General features: G+C 60.4%; 1 long non-coding RNA gene across 1 annotated transcript in view; it reads right to left on the bottom strand.

Moving 5' to 3' along the window:
- Positions 1–962, bottom strand: part of LOC140000951 (uncharacterized) — a 2,654-nt gene extending 1,692 nt beyond the window's left edge. The window contains exons 1-2 of the long non-coding RNA XR_011806140.1: positions 458–962; positions 1–421 (exon numbers count right to left, since the gene is read on the bottom strand). The exon at positions 1–421 is cut by the window's left edge and continues 1,692 nt beyond it. This is a non-coding gene — a long non-coding RNA (uncharacterized lncRNA). The remainder of the gene's footprint in view (positions 422–457) is intronic.
- Positions 963–6,559: the final 5,597 nt, after the last annotated feature.

Below are 6,559 nucleotides of genomic sequence, written 5' to 3'. Positions count from 1 at the left end.
GTTGCTAGGAGCAGCCAGCTGCTACCTTACAGGGCTACTGTGCCATGGTCCTGTGGGATGACAAATGGAACTAGAATTAGGAGCAGCGGTCAACGCTCACCACCAGAGAGGGTCTTTTGTTTTGGAGTCCTCCGCCTCCTCCTCCTCCACCTCCTTCTCCTCCTCCACCTTCTACTCCTTCTCTTTTGTTTTTTTGTTTTTTTTTTTTTTGGCGGCCTCCTCCTCCACCACCTTCTTCTCCTCCTCCACTTTTTTTTTTTTTTCTTTTTTGCCACCACCTCCTCCTCTAGTATTCTACTATTTCTCCACCACCTTCTTCTCCTCTTCCACCTCCATCGTGTCCCTCTGCCTATCCCTTGCTCACCTCCTCTTTTGTCACCACTCCTACTCATGCCGCCACCTCCTCAATCTTCTCCGCCACCTCCTCAATCTTCTCCGCCACCTCCTCCTCCGCCACCTCCTCCTCCGCCACCTCCTCCACTGCCCCCTTCCTCTCTTACTCCCCCTTTTCCACCTATGCCTCTTCCTCATCCTCCTCCTTTTCTGTTTCCACCTTCTCCCATCTCCCCTCTCCAACACTCTGGCTCCCACTGCTCCCCTTGGCCCATTTATAGGGAGGAGCAGCCACATCCCCGATTGATGACAAGCCATTTGCATAATAGCTAACAATCGCTACCCAGGCAACAAGCAACGCATCACAGAGCGTCATCAAGATGATAGGAGCCGCCAGCTGCTACCTTACAGGGTCACAGTGCCATGGTCCTGTGGGGTGACAAATGGAACTAGAATTAGAAGCGGTGGGCAGCGCTCACAGCCATAGCCTCCCAGAGAAGCCGCCTTGGCACACCTGGTTCCTGGCAACTCCTCCTGCCATTTCTGGGCTCACGATCATTGCTACCAGCATGCCTTAGCAAGGAGCATGCAGAGGAAGTTGGCCAGGAAGCTTCTGCCGAGGTGGAGGAGGCTGTGGAGGAGGAATAGTCAGTGGGGCTGGAGAAGGAGAAGGAGGAAGAGGCAGTGGAGGTGGAGGAGGTGTTGGAGGTGCAAGAGGCAGGGAAGGAGGAGAAGGAGGAGGAAAATGAGAAATAGGTTTAGCAGGCGGGGGGCGAGGAGGACGCGGTAGACAAGGAGGAGGCAGTGGACAAGAAAAAGGCCGTGAACGATGAGGAGGAAGTGGAGGAGGAGGACGTGGTGGAGGTATCATAGAATCATTATTGTTGGAGGAGACCTTCACATTTTTCCGGTCTAGTCATCACTGTACTACCAATGTCACCCAATAAACCATGTTCCTATGCACCAGCTCCAACCTTTCCTTGAACACCCTGCTCCTCTGGGGCCTCCTCCACAGGTCGCAGCCTCCTCTAGGGCAGATCCACCTGTTCCAACGTGGGCTCCTCCACGGGGGGGCTGCAGCGTGGGGATCTGCTCCACGGGGGACCCATGGGCTGCAGGGGGACAGCCTGCTCCACCAGGGGCCTCTCCCTGCACAGCCCGCAGGGGAACTGCTGCTGTGAGCCTGGAGCACCTCCTGCTTCCTGCTGCATGGCCCTTGGGGGCTGCACAGAGCTTTCCCACTCCTCCCTGAGCCAGACACTGCTGGGCAGCAGCTTTTGTTCCCTTTCTTAGATGGGCTCTCCCCCAGGCGCAAACATCATCCTTTTGCTCTGCGTTCTGGGCAGCAGCGGGTGGGTCCCTCCTGGAAGGAGCCTCCTGGAAGCGGCCCTGAGCTCCCATGGGGCAGCTGCTGCATTCTCCTCACAGAGGACACCCCTGCAGCCCCCCGCTCCCACAGCCTGGCCACGCAAACCCAAGCCAAGACACTGAGCGAGCCTCCCTGATTGCCAGCCAGCAGCTGGCTCAGCCTGGGACCCCAGGCCAGTGCCCACAAGACTCTCCTGGGCCTTCCAAAGCAAGCCTTGTGGGGATGGAGCACCCACAAAGAACGGACTCACACAACAGGACTCCTTGCCAACACCGCCTCACAGACACCTGGGCCTTGAGCGGGTAGCTCCCCTTGAGCGAGCTCATTTCCTTCCCAGGAGCTGAAATGTGCCGTTTCGGGGGCATTTGGGGGCTACAGCGTGCTGCTAAGAGGGATGTTGGAGCTCCTGCAGGGCAGTGCTTCCACTAAGGCAAGGCCTTTTCTGCATCTTCTACTGCCCTGCAAGCGAGGATGCTTGGGGCACACAAGAAGCTGGCAGGGGACACAGCTGCAGGGATTGCAGGGATTCCTAAAGTCATAGCCAAATCCAAGAAAGAGAGGAGGACGTGATGCTTTTGATAGAAAGGAGCTGGGTTTTGGGGCAAAATCCGTCCCTTTTTCTATCCCGGAGACACCCAAGGGCGTAGGACAGCAGCACTGCAGGGCAGCAAGAGATGCTGTGCATTTCTCTCGTCGCCCTGAGACAGCCACTGGGTGACGATGGTGCCAAGCGTCTTGAAAGAGACCTTGCTTTCTCAGGCCCAGGTGTCCAGCTGCACACCAAGGCCGTCCCTGGCTTCCAGGCGCAGTTGCCAGGCCCAAGGCCGAGCTCCTCTGCGAACCCCCAGCCCAGCAGACCTTGCTCCTGGCGTTGTGGAGCAGCCATTTCACGGGAGCCTTTTCTCCTGGCAGTCAGCTTAGCGCCATAAGCTCTGCCAGCGGGACGCCTGAGAGCCGTGGGAGCTCAGCAGAGAGTCACTGTCAGCCTTGGAGCTCACAAAGGTGGGTGGCCACAAGTGCCCTGAGTGTCCAGCTCGCATTGAGGACTGCTGCTGGCACTCGAGGCGTGGAGGTCGGCATGGTGCAATGGGAGACGCCACTGTCCTGCTGGTGGGACAAGAGACACTGATGTGCTGCTGCTGCAGGAGGAGACTTGAAGGTGCTGCTGCTTCGAGGTGCTGAGGAGCGGGCAGCCTCCATGCCGGTGGCTGAGCTGAGCATGCTCCTGTTCATTAGCGCTCTCCCCTTCCTCTCTTTTTCCGGAGGTGGAGAGAGAGAAACGCACAGATCTCTTTCTTTCCCGGTAGGAAATGGAAGAGCCTCGTATCTACATATTGGCCAGATTCTGCCTGGCGCCCTTGGGACTGGGGATCCGTGTTGATCTGTAAGAAAGAGCAATCGTCAGCACAGCAAATCCCCGTGACCTTGTGTCTATCAGCATCGTCCAAATCCCTCTCTAGAGCTGTGGGCTGGCTAAGCTGTGTGTTGGATGGTGAAAGTGGGAAATGGGAATGGGTTGGGAAAGGATGTGTGCGCCGAGAAATCCTTGCTGGGATGGGAAGACTTCCTTGGGGTGGAAAGGCATTGGGCTCGGAAATGAAAGAGATGGGAAATGTTCTCTGGGTTTGAAAGCATTGGGAAGCAAAAGCATTGGGATGGGCAGTCACGCCTGGGATGGGAAAGTACTGGGATGGGAAATCTTTAATGGGGTGGGTAACATTTATTGAAGTAGGAAAACCATGGGGAAGTCCTCCAAGAGAGGGGAATTCTTTGGGACGAGATCTCTTTGGATGAAGGGAAAAATCTGTTTGTGTTGATGGGAAATCTTTTGTATGGGAATCTGTTCTCATGTGAACTTGTCAGGATGGGAAATGACCATGAGGATGAAAGCTGGTCCTGGGCTGGGAAATGCTCAGGACGGGCAAGAGGCGGTGTGGAAGCATCGTGGGCATGGCAAGTACTGCGTGGGAGGGAAAGCCTGCTGGGGATGGCCAAGTCTTGCGCTGGGCAGCCTGCTTGGCTCCAAAGCCTGCAGTCCTCCCCAAGATGTCGGCGAGGGGCTGGTCAGCCGTTGGGACGGAACCGCCGTTGCGCGGGTTCCCCAAGCAACCGCCCCACTCTCCAGCCACCATGGCAGGTCCAGCAGCCGGCTCCCGCTCCTCCCGGGGCTGCGGCCCTGCTGGCGAGCCCAGCGCCCCAGAGCTCAGCCCAGCGCCCTTTTTCCCACAGAGGGTTTCCCCAGATGGCTTCCGCGGCTTCCGCAGACGCAAAACTCCCCCTTCGTCGTCCCAGCCGTGCCGCCAACGGTGGCTGCCTGGCCGCTTCCCTCCCTCCCCGGAGCGACGGCGCTGCCCTTGCAGCCCCTGCAGGTACCCACCCTCCCCTCCGCACTGCCCCAGGCCACCGTCTGGCACGTGGTGCCGGGGGTCCAGGGGCAGCTGCTGCAGCTCCCCGCCAGGGTGCAGCTGCCACCTGGGGGGCACCTCCCAGCCCAGGGGCACCACCTGCAGCTTGGGCAGCTCCTCGCCGCCGCCATGGGGCAGCTCCTTGCTGGGGGGCAGCTCCCCGCCGTGGGGCATAACCTGCAGCTGGTGCAGCTCCCTGCTGTGGGGCAAAACCTGCCACTGGTGCAGCTCCCAACCATGGGGCACCAGCTGCAGCTGGTGCAGCTCCCCGCCGTGGGGCAGCTCCCCCACGCCGCTCCTCCCTGTGCCCCCGTCCATCAGTGGGGACAGCCCATGGTGACGGGGACACTGGTGCCCCACCATGCGCTGGGGCTGGGGCCCAGGGCCGTGCTCCATGGGGAGCTCCTGCACCCCGCAGGCACCTGCCTGTTGCAGGCCCCCGCCCAGCGCAACCCCCCACCACCCCTCGTCCCGGGGCCTCCGCTGCGGGAGCAGGCGCTCCCCGCGCCCTGCACCCTCAGCAGCAGCCGGGGGCAGCTGCCGGAGCCCTGCTTGCATGCCGTGGGGCTCAGCGAGGACCAGGGGCCCCCGCTGCCCGGCCCCACTGCCCCCGAGCCTGCCCAGGCTCCAGCGACCGCCAGCACCCAGACGGCGACGCCCGACGGTGCGTTTGGGGCTGGCCCAGCCGGCCGCTTGTGGCCCCACACCCAGGAGCCATGGCAAAGCTGGCAGCGGGGGATGCTTGGGGGATTGCATTGGCTTGCTTTTTCCTCAGCGGCGACACTTGCAGAGGTGCCTGAGGAGCCCCTGGAGCTGCTGGAGCTGGGCCCCGATGCCTTCGCCGAGGCCTTTCCCCAGCTGGCAGGGGACAGCCAGCAGCTGCAGCACCTGCAGGACCAGCTCCCGGCCGACCTGGACAGCTCCGGCTTGGAGGAGCTGCTCAGCTGCCTGGATGCCGTGGAGCCCCAGGACGCCTTCGCCGCTGTCCCCAGCAGTCCTGTCCTCAAGCGCTTCCTCTCGCAGCTGCCCGACCTCTGCGAGGACATCGAGGAGCCCAGCACACAGGGACTGGCAGCCACCAGAGCGCTGGGTGAGGTCCCCTCAAGCCCTGGGCTGCACCCCGACAAGGTGCAGGCTGGGCGGGCGCTGCAGCCCCCTGCAGCTGCTGTGCCGCCACTCAGCTCCCCCCTCAAGCCTGCAGCCCGGCCCCAGCTCAGGAGAGCCCTGCCCAAAAGGCCCCCCCAGCAGGAATTCATCCCTGCCCTCAAGAGAACCCTGCCCCAGCCTCCCTTGGCTCCCCTCAAGAGGCCTCAACTTCTCCCAGCCCTCAGGAGAGCCCTGCCCAGTCCCCCTCGCAGTCCCCTCCAGAGCCCCCCGCTCTGGAGGGGACTGCCCACGGCTCTGCCCACGCAGCCGCGCACGCTGCAGCGTCCGGCGCAGCCCCGCGGGGACTACGTGCCCTGCGTGGGGCCCTGGGCGGGCGGCGACGCAGCACCCACACCGCTGGAGGAGCAGGAGTCGTCGGTGCCCATCACGCCGCAGCAGCGTCCCGAGCGGGAGCGCCTCAAGAAGCTGGCCCAGGAGGAGCGGCAGCGGGCGGCCCACCACATGAGGATCGGCCCCGGGCAATTCTTCGAGCAGCGGCAGAAGGACCACGCCAGAGCCTACTCTTACGGCTACCCGTGACCGACCTCGGGCTTCTCCTCGACGGCCCCCGCAGCACCCAGGCCCGCTCAGCACGCAGGCAGGCACAGAGACCTCTGCAGGCACCTGCTCCAGCTTCAGCCACGCTCCTCAGCCCTTGCCCCTCTCGCTTGCCCTCTCCCCTCTCTCGTGCTGGACCTACGCACTGCTTGCCACTCTCAGGGATGGGCAACGGCAAATGCCAATGGCAAATGCGCGCGCGCCTCACCCAGGAAGGTGGCAATGGCAAGCTGGGGGGATGCTGGCAGCAGCTGGGCTGGGAAAGCTTGCCCATGGCAACTGCTGCTTGGGACACCAAAGGGCTGAGAGACAAGACTTAGCTCTTCTTTCGGGGCATTGCTCTTCTTTGCTGCCTTCTGGATTACATTCCTCTCCTTAGGTGCTCACTCAGCAAGGCCTCTGCCTGCAGAAAATTTTCTGCAGAAAATTCAGAAAATGGGTGCATGGCTGGATGGATGGGTGGGTGGGAGTTGGGAATTCAGCCTTGGGATCAGAACTGGGAGGTTATTGGGATAGGAAATGATCAGTGGGATGGGAAGTGATGATGGGGATAGGAACTCATTGGCACGGGAAAAATGGGTTTTATTTGTATTAAATTTACATTTTTAAATTTTATTTAAATTTCTGAGTTTTATTTTTATTAAATTTAAATTTTCAAATTTTATTTAATGTACTGGTTGTATTATTTATTTCATTAAATCCACTTTATTGACTGTGTTGTACAGTATGGCATTGTTTCATTATTAGA

The sequence above is a fragment of the Anas platyrhynchos genome, chromosome 35 (assembly GCF_047663525.1).
Source record: "Anas platyrhynchos isolate ZD024472 breed Pekin duck chromosome 35, IASCAAS_PekinDuck_T2T, whole genome shotgun sequence".
NCBI lineage: Eukaryota > Metazoa > Chordata > Aves > Anseriformes > Anatidae > Anas > Anas platyrhynchos.
The sequence above is the reverse complement of the archived record's forward strand: the minus strand, read 5'-3'. Positions and strand labels throughout refer to the sequence as shown.